The following is an 18408-nucleotide window of genomic DNA, read 5'->3' on the forward strand; positions in this document are numbered from 1 at the left end:
GTTACACCATACATCACTAACCTTGAGTGCAGGGCGTTGGAGCCACTGCTTACTCCTCAAAGAAAATATTACAGACTCTCTTGGCTATGTGGGAGGAGCTGAAGTGAAAAGTCCCTTGCATGTACAAATGAGGGGGTATTTATAGCCAAGGGTGAAACTAACCCTTGTGGTTGTTCGACTACTCTCATGACCATTTGACTTCCATGACTTTTTGACTTACATTACTCTTTGTTCAACAAGTGGGTCTCTTGGACTTCCACGTTACATCACATTGATTGACAACATAGCCCATAGTAGAGATGTGGGCAACATGACTCATGACATGACTCGACATGACTGTGCTAGTACATTCGTGTTTCTCCTAGAATGCATGTCGAGCTATAGTGCTACTGGGTGATGGATGTCTTCATGGTGTATCACAGCTTCACGTCCACATGGTGAAGTGTGTAGAGTCTTCAATGATATTTGGTTTGTTTGATGAATCTTTGGCATGTTGCTCCTTTCTTGCATGTTGGAAGGCTTGATAGGCTCATATCTTCGTGAAGGTGCATGTTCGTCTATTCATCCATTAGTGAACATGTCCTTTTGCATGTGCTCCCTTCATTCATCCCATTTGTCATCTTGCCATGTTTGTTGATGTACCTATACCTGTAGTCACTCATAACAAGACGACATCAAATCCAAGACCCCCTAGTCTACCATGACACATGATCATTTAGGACGCATGTGACCGGGAGAGGCAGCAAGGTTGTGAAGTGGGATGATGGCTCCAGGAACTGCTGATGCAAACAAAACTAGAGTCACTAGGTGATGAATATGGGCAATCCGAGTCGACACTGACTGTTTGTGAGGTCCGGCTGGGTTGGGAGACAAAATTGCACAAATTTTGGGAGGGACAGTCTGGGCTCCAGGAAGGCAAGGTAGGCAGGATCTGCATAGTTTCTGGAATGAGCGGCAGTAGGGGCTAGAAGGCCAACATTGGACAATTTTATGGAGGAACAAGTATGGCTATGAGGAGGGTTAGTAGGCAGTGATTACATAGTTTTTGGGAGGAATTTCCCGGGAGACTAGCAACCAAAATTGCACAATTCTTAGAGGGAACTAGTAGATTGCTTCACGGGTCACCAACATCCAAAACTGTACAATTTTGAGAGGGAACTAGCAGTTGGCTGCTCAGTCATTGGTAGCAGAAACTACACAATTCGTAAAGGGAACTGGTAGTATGCTATTGGGAGCTACTCGCAGGGGAAACTGCATTGAGGCTGGGAGGCCCTTGTGCTGATCATTTCTGCGCAATTTCTGAGCTGAGCGTACTGTTGGGCAGTAGAAGTCCTACTCATTAAACTACACAATTTCCGAGATGAGGAGTGGGTCGACTGTCGGGATGACTGACTAGGAAAACTACGCAATTTTCTGATCGAGACAAGGATGGGTACTTGGTGTCTGCCCAATATGTCTATGCAATTTCCTCAGTCAGCTGAGTGGGTAAGGTCAGTGGCCTCTACGCAATTTTTTTAAGGGAGTTAGCCTCGCGTTGACTGCCAGGTTCGACTGTCCGGGTGGCCAGCATGAGGGTTGACTGGATTTTATGCGAGCAGCACAAATTGAAAAGACTAGCCTGGTGCTTCTGCATTTTTTTGGTTGACAGTCGATTAAGTCGAAAGTGGGGTGATGGTCCAGCTATCAGACGGGTGTTTGGTCGTAAAAACTTCAACAAAAATGGCTAAGTGTGTGAATGATCAAAAGATGCATTGGTGATCATACGAACACGCACTGGCATGACTCGATGATGAAATGACCCAAACCATCCAGAAACACATGTTCAACATGACTGACTGACGGTGCAAGTGACAAGTGTGACACTCATGATTGACCATTCATTGATCGATATGATGCTTGCATGACAGTGAATGTGACTTCGTGTGTGAGTGCGACAAATGCTTTCATAGCGAACACAACAAGCGCATATGAAGTGAAGACTTTGAGCATAACTAGAACATGATTGCAAGCATGACTTAGACACCAGAATGAAGAAACTTAAATGAAATGAACAAGCAAGGTGGATGCAAAGACTCACGCGAGCTCACGGAGTGAACCCAAGTGTGTGCAGTCATCAAGTGAAACTCTCAAGGCAGGCTCTGAAATTGGTGCAAGCCAAAATTTTGGGGCGTAGTTGTAGCTGCTACAACATAATTGATATTGTATACTTGTATTATGCTTATTTTTATGGAAGGTAATGTGGAAGGATACATCAGCAAAATGAAAGCAATGTGGCCTTTGACATGCTCGGACAAGCATAGATAAGACACTAGGATCAAGGTTTCTTGGTAGAGACAGTGTGCTTTTGGGTGTGAGGTACTATTGTTGTGCATATGTTGTATATGTTGTACATGTTTCATTTATGATGTTGTGCGCATGCGGTGTTGTGTATATATAGCATGTGTACATCTTGTTTATGCAATGTTATGTACATGGTGGTACAAATAGTGCTCTGCAAATGTTGGATATGCAGTGTTGTGTACAGATGATGCCATGTCCATGTTGGATATGTAGCGCTATGTACATGTGGTGTTTTATGCATGTTTTACATATGGTGCTATGTACATATGGTCAAGGAAAATTTTAAGAACCTCCCTAAATTTATGTCTATAATAAACAGTCGAATCCCCATGGTACATAGGAAAAATGGAAGGAAATTTTATTAATAATATAATATGTATATATACTTTTTTTGGCGAATCTCTCACCTGATTATATTATCTTGTAAAATAATGGCGAATCACTAAGAAATCCAAGGGTTGTTGCAGTCGCTTGGCACCAAGAGGGTATTCAAGAATAAACTATAAAATAACTTGACTACATTGTTGGAGAATCATAAGAGCTTAACTAGTTACCATCAAACATGCCACTCTAGTGACTAAATCATATAGATATGGAACCAACAGTTTTCGCCTAACAATTTCTTTCAAAAGTGATAGTGCAATGATAGTTGAGATACTCTCTAAATTTATAAAGAGTGGACGTTTGAGAAGAATCTTTAATGCATCATTTGAGATGGTTGTATTTTCAAGTCTCAAAAGCATAACAAGTAAATCAATAGAATACTACATTAAGGGACTATCACTCTTTCCTGATGTAGGACCATTTAAAAATGAAGGAGGTAATATTGCTACTGTGAATATCAATAGATGGAAGGGCAAGTCTCAATAGTCAAATCAAACATTTCACAAAATGTGATATAACTCCCTCATACTTAGATTTGAGACAATTCCCTAATAGTTGTATAAAAGGGTCTAACATCACTATTAAATATTAATCACTCTTAGGTACTTTTAGTTTTTTCATATGGTTCTTAATAAGTCTCAATGAAAACATTAAAATTAAATACCTATTGGGTGTATCTAGCTTATCATCAGTAGGTCCCTTCATTGAATTTTTATATGAGTCCAATGATCTTGAAGATGCTAGGATAGGTTTAATAAACAAAACAGTCTTCCTACCCATATTTCCTTCATCCATACCATCCTCAATCAATCCATATACAAAAAAATATAAATTTTCCTGACTTAATGATGCATTAGCTTGGAGATTGGTTTGCTAAATAGTATAACATGGACTCAATCTTAACTTTTTCCTTTGGTGTAAGTATTCTATGAAGGTTGCATCTAACATGTACCAAAAATGTACTAGCATGCGAGAAAGTAATACTCCAAGGAATTAACTGAAAACTTTCAAAATATTTGGTACTCCTTGTCTCCTTCATTTTCAAGGAATTTTTTTCAACTTCCTTTTCTTCGGCGACTTCTCTCGTGATATCATTTTCTGCAACTTCTAGAAGTTGTTGCACGCAATAGTCAATATTTGCAATGTCCAGGGAAGATGAAAAATTTGATAGGACAAGGGGACAAAAAAATTAATATGTATATATACATATTAATTATATATAAGATATAACTTAGTCAAAGTCAAAGTCGTGTTCATCAGGTTTGTCTCTACAAATATAAATCCAAGGAAAAAACAAATTCTCATTAATTTAGTATAGAAAAACTATGCCCACAAGGCTTTGGATTGACGGTGAATAGATGCACTATTAAGACACTCAGTCACCAATTCAAATCCCCCATGGATGTTTACCCCAAAAACTATATAATAAGCAAGAAACATAATTGCCCCGGATAACCAGATTGGTTAAGAGAAACATGCTCCAAAACAAAAACAAGGGTCAAATGTGCAAAGCAGAAACAACTTAATCCGCCTATCTATTTGGTTGTAGTGGTTCCTCATACTCAAGGTGAAAACCACAACGTAGTGAAAAATTCCTTCAAGATGCAAACACATTGAGGTTTGTGCCTTGATTTTTCTGCTTCCTCTTAGCACTAAATAGATCCAGAGCTTAAGATGGATCCATCATAAGAAAGAATCTTCCCTTTTTTTTCATTTGGAACATTATGCATACACTCAAGCATGGACATATCCCATATCTAGGTTGTAGAATATACCTCTTTCAACCATTAAGACTAAAACCAATCAAAAAATTTACCTAACATAAATTGAGCACCCCCCAACAGCTCGGGCAACAACATGGTATTCACCCATTGGATGAAGACTCTATATTATAACTAGAAATTGCCCCAAAAGGTGCAAAGAAAGGTTGATAGGATTCTTAAATTGAAGAATTTGTACTTTGGTTTCCATAATCAAGAAAATAATAAGTGAATTTTGGTTTGGAATATTCAATTTTGGATGATGCAATTGTCTTTGAGCTTCACATTGACTATTGTGTATCACCATTTTTTTATAATAAAATGGTGGTCATATATCTGAGGGGAGTGCAGTTAATGAAAACAGTGAAGGCAGGAAAGCATATCTCCAAGATTTCATAGTAAATCATAATGAAAAATAACACTTAAAATCTTATATCCATGAGATTGGTAATCCAAAATAACACATAAAAGATTATATCCATGAGTTTGCCAATCTTATGGAGATCTGAACGAGTTTTTCGAACATACATTTACTTCTCTATGTTAAATGTAATGAATTTTCGAAGGAGACATCTAGTTTCTATTTTTTTGGTAGATGTTCCTTCATGTACCATTTTTGTGACAAATGGAAACGAATACATCATAAAACACATATGCATGTAATCTTTCTACATTTTCTCTAATACAATGTCTTAGCTTTGGGTAATCTTTTGTAACAAGTATTTGGGCAGTACCTCATTTTTGTCTAGCATTTTTCTTGTACAAAGGTGAAGCACAAAATAATACTAGGTTAAGTTCTATATGCAACCTCAATACACTTGAGCATATGTAAATGTTATTATATATGTTTTCCCAAATTTCCAAAAAAAATAGTGTTCCTCTTATATATAGGTATTTGAAAATTAAATATAAAAAAGGGGAGGGGGGGCGAGATCGGAAAAAAAATATTGTTAAACTTGGTCATTTCTTAACTTATGGGATTCCAAAGAAAGATGACACACTTTAGTTAAGGATTATACAACTAACACGTCTCAATGCTTCATTTGTTATGAAACTAGCTCACAAAAGGATAGAAAAGAGAGATCAACGCCTTAGAATTCAGCTTCTTCGAGCAGGCAACCTCCATTACATTACCCAAATTAAGTATTCTTGGATGATACAAATGGAAAGAATTCCTTTCTATATATAGGAGTCTAAGGGGTCATAATATAATCAGAGCCAACATAACAATAATAATGTATGGGAACAATAATAACAATAGTGGTCTTCTATGGGGCACAATAATAACAATATGGGGACTACATGGGCACAGCAATATAATAAGGGGGTTGTACTAATAACAATAAGGGGTCACAATAGTAGTATAGGGACCTAACATTCCCCTCTCCTTCAAAAATTGTTGTCCTCAATGCTTGAGTAGTTCTTGATGCTCCTGTATAAAATTCTTGTCCCCCCATGTGGAATCTTCAACAGGTAAGCTCTTCCACTTGATGAGATACTCTGAAATTGATCATTTTCATATCTGTCAGGTTCTTGTTTCTGTGACTGCTCCAGGCTCCAATATGATTTTTCCTTCCCCGTCAAGTTCTGGAAATATTGTTTGAGCTGGGATCTTCTGCAACTTTTGAATGAGTGGCCACACTTCTTCATCCTTCTTCCATTCATAACTTGTTTCATTTATGCAATTTGGTTGGATAATAGAAATGGCGCACAACAATGCTTACACATCCTCATCCTTTCTTGAGAGTGCATCTGCCACAACATTTTGCTTCCCTTTTTTGTCGGGGATTTCAAAGTCATAACCCAACATCTTTGTGACCCATTTTTGTTGCTATTCAGAGGATAATCTTTGTTCTAAAAAGTATTTAATACTATCATGATCCGTTTTTACCTTGAAGTGTCTTCCCATTAGGTAAGGTCACCATTTCTTAAGTGCATGTAGTATTGCCAACATTTCCTTCTCATAAATAGATTTCTTGAGGGACATTTGTTTGTATATATGTAACCATAAAAATACCCTATTGCCTACATCAAAACTTCTTTCATTGCGATGTTGATCTGCCTGCTATTTCATTCAATTTTGCACCAAAGTGGTGTTATCCTTTAAAAGATGGAGAACTTGTTGTTGATGCTTGATGTGATCTTTCACTTCTTGAATCTTTTTCTTCTTGATATGTCCTTCTATATTGAGACTTTGAGGAGTGGTAATTTCTTTCAGTGCATTACAAGATATGGTCAGATTCATTTCTTGATTCTCTATGTGATCTTTCACTTCTTGAACATTTTTCTTCTTGATATGTCCTTCTATCTTGATAGTTTGAGGAGTGATAATTCCGGCCATTGCACTACAAGATATGGTCGGTTCCATTTCTTATTTCTTGATGTGGTCTTTCACTTCTTGAACGTTTTTGTTCTTGATATGTCCTTCTATCTTAAGAGTTTGAGGAGTAGTAATTATTTCCAATGCTTCACAAGATGTGGTCGGATTCATTTCTTCTTTCTCTAGGGTTGGTTCCTAGTGTATATACTCTTCTTTTGATGTTTCTTGATCCTTTTCTTCCTCCTCAACACAATCAATGTAAAATAATTTCTTCTCAACACACTTATGACCTTTAATGTATTTTTTATCACAATTGTAACAAAGCCCTTTTTCTCTTTTTTCTTCCAGTTGTTGTGGTGTAGCCCTTGTAGGTTGTGGAAGGCCAGGAGAAACAACACTTCCATCTTTATAGTTGTGAGGGGTAGACTTCCTTATTTCCATAATTTTTCTTTCCACTTTGTAACAAGGCTCCTTTGCTCTTTTTTCTTCCAATTGTTGTGGTGTTGCTCTAAAGAAGGTGTTGCTCTTTGTATCCTCATAATGTGCTATAATTTCCTCCGTGAAAATTGACCATGTAAAAAGTGGTTTACGAGAAAAAAGCCCTTTATACCATAAAAATTGATCTTGTTCTAAATAAGATGATGAAATACATATCTTTTGTAACAGTGGTACACCATGTAGATCAAATTATTTCTCCATATGTAGTATCCAAATTACCAGATCCTTGCCATCAAACTTCCTCATCTCGATTTTTCTTGAATTTAGGATCTCGATCTTGAAATGACTCTAACTCTGTAATTTTAGATCTCCAAGTTCTGAAATTTCTTCCTGCGGTAGTTCTCTGAGATCTCTTTCTAGCCCATTAAGTCTAATCAAAATTTGATTATCCAAGAAAGTGTTATGCCAAATCTCCCACAGTGACCTTATTATAGAATGGTTCAGTAGAGCGAACTTGTACGATGTGCCACTGGTCACTGTTTCAACCTTAGGTTCTGAAAATGATACCCAAAAAGCTACAGTCCGTCTTATTTCTACAACTTCTTACAAAAGTTCAATCTGATGCTCAGAGCCAAAGTTATGACAATTTTCCCAAGGTGACCTGTTTGGAATGAAATTCAGGGGTTTGCAAAAGCCCTAACTTCCTCAGATTATATCTCCAAAAATATAGCGAGATAGGATCTGAAATTCAGAGCCAAGGTTCTGATCGAATTCTTCCCAAATGGATATTTGTTTTAGCTTCTAAAACTTTGTAGCAAAAGAGTTGTAGCACAAATTCCATGATGACTTGTTTTAGATTAAATTCTGGAGCTTGTAATAACCCTAACATCCTCAGATCATATCTCCAAAAATATAGTGAGACAAGATCTGAAATTCAGACCCAAAGTTCAAAACAATTTCGTCTCAAATGAGTATTTTTTTGTAGCTTCTGAAACATCGCAAAAAGAAATTTATAGTGAAAATGCCATGATGACTTGTTTGGAGCAGCGAAACCCTAGAATCCAAAGCTCTGATACCAAATGTTATGAAAGCAGCTCACAAAAAGATAGAAAAGAGAGATCATTGCCTTAGAATTCAGCCTCTTCTAGGGGGCAACCTCCTCTACATTACCCAAATGAACAATTCTTGGATGATACAAATGAAAAGGCTTCCTTTCTATCTATAGGAGTCTAAGGGGTCATAATATGATGAGAGCTGACATAACAATAATAATGCAAGGGAACAATAATAACAATAGTGGGTTTCTATGTGGCACAATAATAACAATATGGGGATTACATGGGCACATCAATATAATAAGGGGGTTGTACTAATAACAATAAGGGGTTACACTAGTAGTATAGGGACCTAGCATCATCCTATTCTCATGATGGCGATGACTACAATTTTTTTAATTTTTAATTTCTTTTATTTTAATATTGTAAATAAAAATAAAGATATTTTTTTAAAGCTATTTTTTTGGTCGAAGGTTGGAGTTTGGAGTGATGGCGAAAAGAGTGTCTAGGGTTTGTAGCTTGGCTTTTCTGGTTTGCGCCGGCTCAGCCTCTCCAAGTGCTGGCCGCCTTCCATTCAAGAGCCAGACTGTAGACTTGAATCCACAGGATTGCAAGGTTTTGCACAGGGCTTTCCATGAAATAGATGATGCCGCCATCTAGACAACTGCATTCCCTACATGTGATCTAGACTGCTTTGATGTCGTCGCTTTCACAACTGTTCACAATGAAAATAAGACCCACTCTGGAAATCCCACAGATTTCACCTCAGCAACAAGCCAGCAGTAGATCTACCTCTCGAACCTGCCAGATCTGCCTGCAGAGGTACCAATGCTGGAAATACACATCAACTGGGTTGTAGAGCTGAAATGACAGGTTAGCAAGCCTCTTCACAGGGCTTTCTTTGGCATAGATGGTGCCGCTGTCTGGGTGGCTGCACTCCTTGCAAATGTTCCAAATGGCTTTAAAGCCGCCATCTTTACAGTAGCTCACAACGCAAACAAGATCTACCCTGAAGATCCCTCATATTTCATCTCTATCGTAAGCAAGCAGCGGATCTGCTTCTCGAACTCGCCAGATATGCTTGCAGAGGACAAATCCCCTCCCTATCATCGCCATGGCAGATTTTCTCTCGGATGCACAAGAGGCCCTGGCATTGAGTCTAGGCACTTCTTTGACTCCTTCCAGATCCAAATTTCTCAACCTACAGGCAGAACCATCGTGCAATGGGTCAGTTCTTCAGATTTGGTGCTGGATCTCAAACTGGATCTAGAACGACGGATTGGGATCCCTTTAGGCCTTTAGAGACTTCTCTTTCAAGGTAAACAACTTGAAGACCTTCTTCCCCTCTATTCTTACAGCATTACTAGAAACAACTCTTTGGTGTTAACCCTTCGTTTGAGAGGAGGTGCAGTGGGACAGTCATCCTCTACTCCTCCTTTCTCTTACAAAGATGCAGTACACTCTGAGAACCCCAAACCCCCGGAAGCCCTTAAACCTAAGCCTTTTTTGGTTGACAGGATAGAGGAAGTTTGCCTATGTTTAAATCACCCATGAAGGTCTTGCAAACCAACTTCAAGAATTTGCAGAAAGAGCCATCATTTGCATATTTAACGGACTGTGGCCGCAATCTCAGGATCTCTATGCATGGATCCATGCAAACTGGACTCATCATTGTAAGATCAATTTCTATTCAAAAGGATAATTCATTGTTCTATTTGATGACAGTAAGCATTATGAAAAGGCTTTAGAAGAAGGTCGTTGGTTCATGGGAACTGTAGGGCTCTTCTTGACTCCTTGGTTCCCAGATTTTGATCCAGAAACTGCAGTCATTACCAGGACACCTGTATGGATCAGGCTTCCAAACTTACCTGCCCACTTATGGTGTTGTGCAGTCTATAAAGCTATAGGAAACACCTTGGGTAGTTTCATTATGGGAGATTACTGGTGGGAAACTAAAGGTCTCTACACATATGCCAGAATATGTGCAGAGTTACATTTGAGAAAAGGACTTCCAGACCAAATCAATCTCAAGATAAACGACTTTCTCTGGACCTAGACACTGGATTACGAAAATACTGCATTCTGTTGCTGCCATTGCCACCAATCAAGGCATCTGTGGAACACCTACCCATCTCTCCCGGCAAAAAATAATAAGGATAACCTCTCCAAGCCCAAGTTGAAATGATGGGCTCCATGCTCTCCACCTCTAGTTGTGGATTCTGAATCCTCTAGCTCTAAGGATGAAGGTAGCGATGTAGAATTGGATCAAGCCCCTCATTCCGCGGTCCCTTCCACCGATGGTCCGATGCATTCCTCTGATATAGCCATTGCCCAGAAACGTGTCCATATGACCTCCTCCTCTGATTCAGAAAAGGAAGGCCCCCCTGTGTAGAACCCCAATATTCAAGTTGTTATTGCTCATTCACCCCAGGATGGTTGGGTCGAAGTCAAAAAAAGGAAAGTGAAAAAGCTTCGTGTTGAGTCTTTTGTCCATTCTGGGTAGAAGTCAGTCTTTTTTCTTCCACCTATATGTTGCAGCTTCTTGCTTGTTTCACTCCTTCTCCAGAACCGTGGTTGATAGTCCTATCATTTCTAGTTGCTGGTTTTCTGTCTCTCTTGAATGTATCATCTTGTACCATATTTTTTATTAATAGAATTAGTCCAATTCAAAAAAAAAATATTGTAAATAAAAATAAAAACTTATCTATTTTCCTACATACTAAAAGATATATCAATATTACTAATAAAATAAATACAATAAATCTTAATTCATTTAAATTATATTTTTTACTTAATTGAAATAAAAATAAAAACATATCTATCAAACTGAAAATTATATAATAAAATAATTACAATAAATCTTAATTCATTTAATTTTTTTTTTTATTTATATTGAAATGTTGTTTACATTAAAATTAAAATCTCATTCCTATAACCAAATTTTTTTTATGTAAATTCCAACCAATTAAATGTTTAAAATATTATAGTTTAAGTATTCAATTTTTTTCTACTTTTCTTATGTTAGAGATTCCTTTTTATACGGTTCAAAGAATTTTATATTGAATAACAAACTTAATTTTTAATTCAAAAATTGAAATACCTTTCCCTTTATAAGATTGATAAGCTTCCACTAAAATCAAATCAACTGTGACATCAAACTATATTTATATTTAAATAACTAAGTAATCTCTTAAACAAAATTCCAATATTTTTGTCATTTTCAATGAATCAATATCTTAACTATGTTTTTTAATGAGTGCTTTCACTAACATCAAATCAACTATCACAACAAAACTATATTCCATCAACTATAACAAACAAACGATACTTTGTATCAATAAAGTAAGTTGCTAAGCAAAGTTTAATAGTATTTTGTTGTTTCAAATAAACTATGGTGTGCCTTCAAAAAGAGTCAATGTCTTAGTTATATTTTTATATAGTTAAGATTATTTGTATTGGGAGAAACTAGGAAATGTAGAGGTTTATCTAGGGTAGCAGGATCTCCATTAAAGAAAAAAAAAAAAAATAGAAGGAAACCTTTGTTACTTAAAACATTTAAACTGCAAATTTGAACATATAAAATATTAATATTTTAAAATGCTTTAAGTATTTATATTAAATTTTGAAGTTTGTCTGAGACAGAGTCTTTTAACATTTTGTAGTACCAATTAAGCATGTAAAACCCAGATATATAGGTATAATGGTCAAAGTACATGATGCATTAAAATATATAGGTAGCTAAGTAGCTTCCAAAACATTCTATGATCACATATCTCAAATAGATGGGTGTCCTTGACACCAGCCTAGATATTCCATACCATACAAGAGGTCAATATATATAGATAGATTAGTTATGGGATGAGACCAAAATCTACAAAAATAGCATGACAAACAAATTCTTTGAGAGTGAGATGCATTGATATCCAACTCTCTTCCTTGCTTGGGAACTGAACCCTCCCCTTTCCTATTCAAATACAATCCTTCTGCCACCTTTCAACAATTGCCCAACATGGAATGTGGATGGTACAATCCTAGTTCATGATCAACCTAGATTAAAGAAAGGCCATTATATTGTACAAGCATGGCCATTCTCTCATCCACTAATGCTCTAGTTGCAGCACACCTTTCAACAATAGTGGGCTTTATGAGCTCTTCCACTTCTTCTTGTTCTTCTTATGTTTTATAGGCAGAGGAACAAATGTCCAATTCTCACAGCTTGGTAGCGGAATTATATCCATTGCTCTCATGGAAATGTTTTCTCCACCTTTTCTTCTCAATTGGACTCTCATATTCGTTCAGACTCTGCTCCATGCCCTGGCCTACAAACTGATTTTGAGAGAAATGATCTCTAACGTGGGGCTTCACCTCTAGGTCCCCATGATCTTGTCTATGAATGTCCATCAATGGAGTCACTTTCACTGGAGAGTAATTTGGCTTCATGCTCTTTGTAGGAAGCTTGGAGGCCAAATCTGCAATCTTGGCTATTGTGGCTTCAAGGCATGCTGATGTCAATGCTTTTGATGCCAATGTCTTTTGTGCTTTCTCTAATATGGTCTACAAATATTTACCCTACACCTCTATTCTTAACTAAAAGTGCCTTTGAACCTACATTGACATTTACAAGAGATGGATTCCATTCAGTCATAAGGTAACTAAAACAGGGGAGAGATATTATGTTTGTCAATTTGCATAATTTCAGAAAAAAATTGTCCAACATCTAACTTGTCATGGAGTATTCTCTGATCTCTCAGAGCATTAACAATCTGCATTTCTCTCTAAACATAATGATAATCAGAAAATTAGTTCAAAACCAAAGGGATTATTTGAGTTTCTAGCCCATTTTTCTTCTGCAAATTTCTTATTACTTACTCCTTATGATTTGGTGTGATACTGTTATCCCCAGCCATCCTTCTTAGGCATCTTCCACCATCAGAACTTCCTCATTGAAAAAATTGTAATAATAACCAGAACTCTCTTAGAATTGGAATAGTGGGGGTGGGTTTAAGTGATCTAGGTCCGAGTGTGACAAAGGACCCTTCCAAGACCTTTTACTTTCGTGATGTGTTAGATTGCATTTTTAAAAAGAACATAAATGAATACATCCGCATGCTGTAAAGAAGAGGAACAAGACAATCATTAGCAACATAAAATCATAAGCCATTAATAGCGAAGTTCGTCCAGGACGGACTACGTCTCCGAGCCGTGGTGTCAAGATGGTGTAGGCCACTGCATTAATTGTTGTCAATAGTGATGATGTACATAGAGGTGATGTCGCTATCATACAAGGAAAATTCCCTCACATAGGAGTGGCTCCAAGAGATGTTCCACTACAAGAACTCTCAGTCAAAAAGGACTTCTATCAGTATGACACAAACTCATGCATGATGAGCATCTCGCCAACATGGCATAATAGGGATCTCAATGCAAACATGCATGATGAAAATATGAGGATCCCATCAACAAACAATAAAGGGATCTCAAAAAACAACATGACAAATCATGGCAACAAGTACATCACATAGACGATTCTGCATCACATCAAGCAAGGAATCATAAAAGCTAGTAAGAAACAGGATCCCACATCAAACATCAAGCAAGGACCTGTGCAGCACAATGCATAGCAAAAGAAGTACATGAACATTGCATATACCACACAACCAAGGCCATCTAAAGAAGAAAATGCCAAACTGCTGAAGCTGTTTGGACCATCGATCTCATGACATCAATCGCATGAAAATGACTGCTCCCACATGAATGTTGACACCTTCACTCCACTTAGAAAAGTGGCTGGAAAATGAAATGAGAAAACAGGAAATCTGAACACACCATCATATTTGTGGCATCAAATAGTGCAAAATCAACTGTCGAATTTCTGAGTTTTGAGAAATTGAGAATCTGGGGCTCAAGGAATCTTTTAGATTCCCCCTAGATTCCACAAAGATTTTTCTCCATGGGTGGACTGGAAATCTGCAAATCAAAAGGTAGTCCTAACCTTACCATTATGATCCCTACGGAAAACCATGAAAAATGACTGTAAACTTGATTGTATTCGGACATGGAGAAAAATGACCTCCTCAGGAAAATTGCAAGGATCATGGTTCTGCTCCCTGTTTCTGCAGTGATCATGGTTCCACCCTCATACTGAAAATGGATGAAAAGTGTAGAACTTTGATGGAGAAATGGATAGTGCCATTTGTTTTGTGGCATCGAGAAGTGCTGAAACCATATAAAATTTGTCAAAATCTGACAAAGTGAAAATTTGGCCCTCCTGCAAGATGTTGCCTTGAACTGTGTGCACAGCCTACTCCTGTCTCGAAATTCATGCCTGCTCCTGGTTCCTTCATCTACCTAAGCACAATGAAAACTATGTTTTAAATAAAAAAGTGTCGATGGATTCTTCAATGAATTCGTTGTAGGGAAGTTGGTTGGGGATCCGATTAATATGGAGGAGGTCGAGCGGTCAAACCCCACCTCCTTGGTTTTACATAACTGAAAAATATTTTTGAACTTCATAACAATTTTTTGTTTAAAAAAAATAATTAACAGTTGGGTCAAGCCCACCTTTGGCGGCCCACCCACTATACCCACCTCCATTTTAATTGTTAAGGTTCTGTGTTTGGGTGGCTGGGTCCGTGCCCCAAGGGCTGGCCCAATCCCCATATATGTGTGTTGAGAGTTCCAAGGGAGGGGGCCAGGGGTCATGGCCTGCCCCTCCACCATTAATATGTATGCGGTAATGAATGTTGGAGGGTGGCGGGGTTGGTGGCCCTTACCCCCATTTTTTCTATATTTTCTTTTATTAATATAAAACAAGATGAAATTTTGAAAATTTGGTTTTTAAGCTGAAGGAGTCTCTTTAACGAGGCCACAAATTCATTCAGAATCTGACCCAAGTTGGCTGGAATCTGGTGGTTGGGTTCTTTCTAAATTGTGGCCTCCTTAAGCCTGCCCTGTCAGTAAAAAGTCAACCCAACTTTGACTGCTTCTAACTTTCACATACAAACTCAATTTGACGAACCGTTCACACCACCACGATCAAGATGATGAGATCTACGCTTTGGTCCTAGTTCAAAAATAATCCAAAAACTTTGATTTTTGATCTTTCCTAAGTCCTCTTTGTTCTATGTGCGTCTCTGGAGCCACCTGGATCAGTCCTCCCCACTGAGGAGATTTTGGTCCTCCAAAAGCATGAAAACTAGTCTGCAACTTCTTTGACCCAAGCGTCCCACACTTGCCATGAGTTTATAACACATACTCGATGGTCATGTTTACATCAGGATGGACACAACACTCCAACTACGAAAACAAGGCCAACATATCATTGTTGCTTCAACAAGTGATGCCAGACACATCATCACTACAACGCATGATTTACAACAATAAGGTCAAACACTATTTTGTTTTGACAAGTGATGGAAACACGACATCACTATTCAACATGTGATACAAAATAAGACCAGACATCATTGTTGATGAACAAGTGATGGAAAACACATCATCACTTTTACATTTTAAAATGCAACAAATGATTTACAAAAGCACAACCATTAAACGCTAACATATCTAGAAACCATTTTTCACTTATCAAGGTGAATGGGTCACCTCCTTGTGGTAGTTTTTCTTGTTGAACAACTGCTTCACCTGGTTCCTGCACTGACACTTTGTCTTTAAGGTGTTGCTCTAGATGGAGCCTCCAACAAGTGGCTCTTTGATGGCCACTTCTATTGCAATGACTGCAATAGGTCTTCTTCCTCCAGATTTTCTTAACCTGTTTCTTTACATGCTATTGAGAGGGTCTTTCATACCTCATCCTTTTGTGTGCTGCCATTCTTTTCCAACACTTAAAAAATGTATGGTTATGTAATCCACAAAAGGTATATGTTTTTCGATGCCATGTTTTCCACTCATCATTAAAAACATGATTATAATCGAAATGAACATTCGAAGATCGAAAGTGGTTATACCTCTCCTTGTTGTCTCTGGTGTAAGTATGGTGATGAGAGCTTGCCTCAGCTCTTTCCCTGCAATGGAAACTATCATGGAATGATGGGGATGTTTTCCCATCATTCTCTTTCCTTAAAAATTTTGATGATGCCTCAGATGAATTTGACACCTTCGAGCATTCTCTTTTAGAGTATTTTGAGCCTGCAAATCGATGTTCGTGCACAACCTCCAAAGGTTGAGTTATGCCTTGGTTATTAACAACAAGTTCTTCTTCCTCCTCGTGCCTCATCCTGGTAAGGAGCCTCATGTTTGTCCCTATAACTGGGATCTCCAAATCTCCAACAGAAATCATACTATGTGATGATGAAACCAAAAGGAAATCAACATATTTTACCTCCTTTGTCGATTTGTATAGAACTAATGAGGGCCTCTCATCATCTATTGTTGGTGGTTCACTAGCTATCTCAGCGCATTCCCCTACTTCCTTTTTGACATACCCAAGTCTTGTTCGATAGGGAAATTCTTCTACTTTGATGGTGTTGGTGATGCCTTGGCCATTAACCCCTAAGCCTTTTCCTTCATACGACATTTTATTCAACAATTCGGAGCCAATTCCTATGGTATGATTTTCAAAAACAGTGAAATTATCATCCAGACACATACATGAATTCAAAGAACTAATTTTTACTTCACGTGGGTCACGCTGCAACTTTTCCAAGGCGTCATCCTTTGCTTGCAGCTGTCATAGCAAACTATTTTTCTCCTCTTTCTCTTCATGTAGACGCATCTTCAATTCAATGTTCTCTGTTTGAATACTGTGCTTGTTGTGCTTCAGTTCTTCTAAGGCCTCTTCTGTGGCTTGCAACTGAAGCTGCAATCACTCCTTTTCCTCTGTCTCTTTCTGTAGAGTTTCATACATTATATCCACTCTTTTGGAAATGTTGAGCATGGTCTCGTACATCACTTTTTCATCCTCTGTCGCTGCACGTTCCATTGTTCATGCTGCAATTCACATCAACTCAAAGACCGCTCTGATACCACTTGATCCAGGTCTGGGTGTGACAAAGGACCCTTCTAAGACCTTTTACTTTTGTGATGTGTTACATTGCATTTTTAAAAATAACATAAATGAATACATCTTCATGCTATAAATAAGAGGAACAAGACAATCATTAGCAACATAAAAACATAAGCTGTTGATAACGGAGTTCGTTTAGGAGGGACTACGTCTCTGATCCCTGGTGTCAAGATGGTGTAGGCCGCTGCATTAAGCGCTGTCAATAGTGATGATGTACATAGAGGTGATGTTTGTATCATACAAGGAAAATTCCCTCACGTAGGAGTGGCTCCAAGAGATGTTCCACTACAGGAACTCTCAGTCAAAATGGACTCCTATCAGTATGACACAAACTCATGCATGATGAGCATCCCGCCAACATAACATAACAGGGATCTCAATGCAAACATGCATGATGACAATATGAGGATCCCATCAAAATAAAACAAAGAGATCTCAAAACACAACATGACAAATCATGGCAACAAGTACATCACATAGATGATTCTACATCACATCAAGCAACGAATCATAAAAACGAGTAAGAAACGGGATCTTGTTAGAAAATTATATATTACAGAACAATGGAACACATAAAATATTGTAGAAATATAAACACAGAAAATGCATAAAACAAGAAAGACACAGATATATGTGGTTCACCCAGTTTGGGCTACGTCCATGGAGAAATAGCCAGTCCTTCCTTTTATATTATCCAGCAAACTAAAGAGATACAACCTATAGCATATCCGCTGTAATTCCCTCTTTGCTCTCAATCTCCTCTCTCTTGCTTAATCAGAATACAAAAAATGTCTGTAGACGCAATACAATTCCCTCACATATAGTGAAAGGTTGCCTTCTAGGGTAGAAAACCCTAAATTAAACTTAACTTCTACCGTCAGATCTCCACCTAATGAATGACCCAGATTAACTACGGAATTACAACATTTTACAAGGCAATTTTACATCTATTCTTAGCTATGGGTGGCGTTGCCGCCCCATTACGAACTGGGGTCCAATGCAGTGATAGCTTTGAATACAGAAGATAATCAAGCTCCACACCCAACATATCCTACATCGAACATCAAGTAAGGACCTGTGAAGCACAAT

The 18408-nt window shown here is 37.9% G+C and overlaps 2 pseudogenes; both read right to left on the bottom strand.

The window, feature by feature from the left end:
• Nucleotides 1–4536: 4536 nt before the first annotated feature.
• Nucleotides 4537–18408, bottom strand: part of LOC149252077 (putative galactinol--sucrose galactosyltransferase 1) — a 33839-nt pseudogene continuing 19967 nt past the window's right edge.
• Nucleotides 10572–16830, bottom strand: LOC149252078 (uncharacterized; annotated as a pseudogene).

This window comes from Pinus tabuliformis, chromosome 7, assembly GCF_031772625.1.
Source record: "Pinus tabuliformis cultivar Carrire ecotype Pingquan chromosome 7, CPIR1, whole genome shotgun sequence".
Classification (NCBI taxonomy): domain Eukaryota; kingdom Viridiplantae; phylum Streptophyta; class Pinopsida; order Pinales; family Pinaceae; genus Pinus; species Pinus tabuliformis.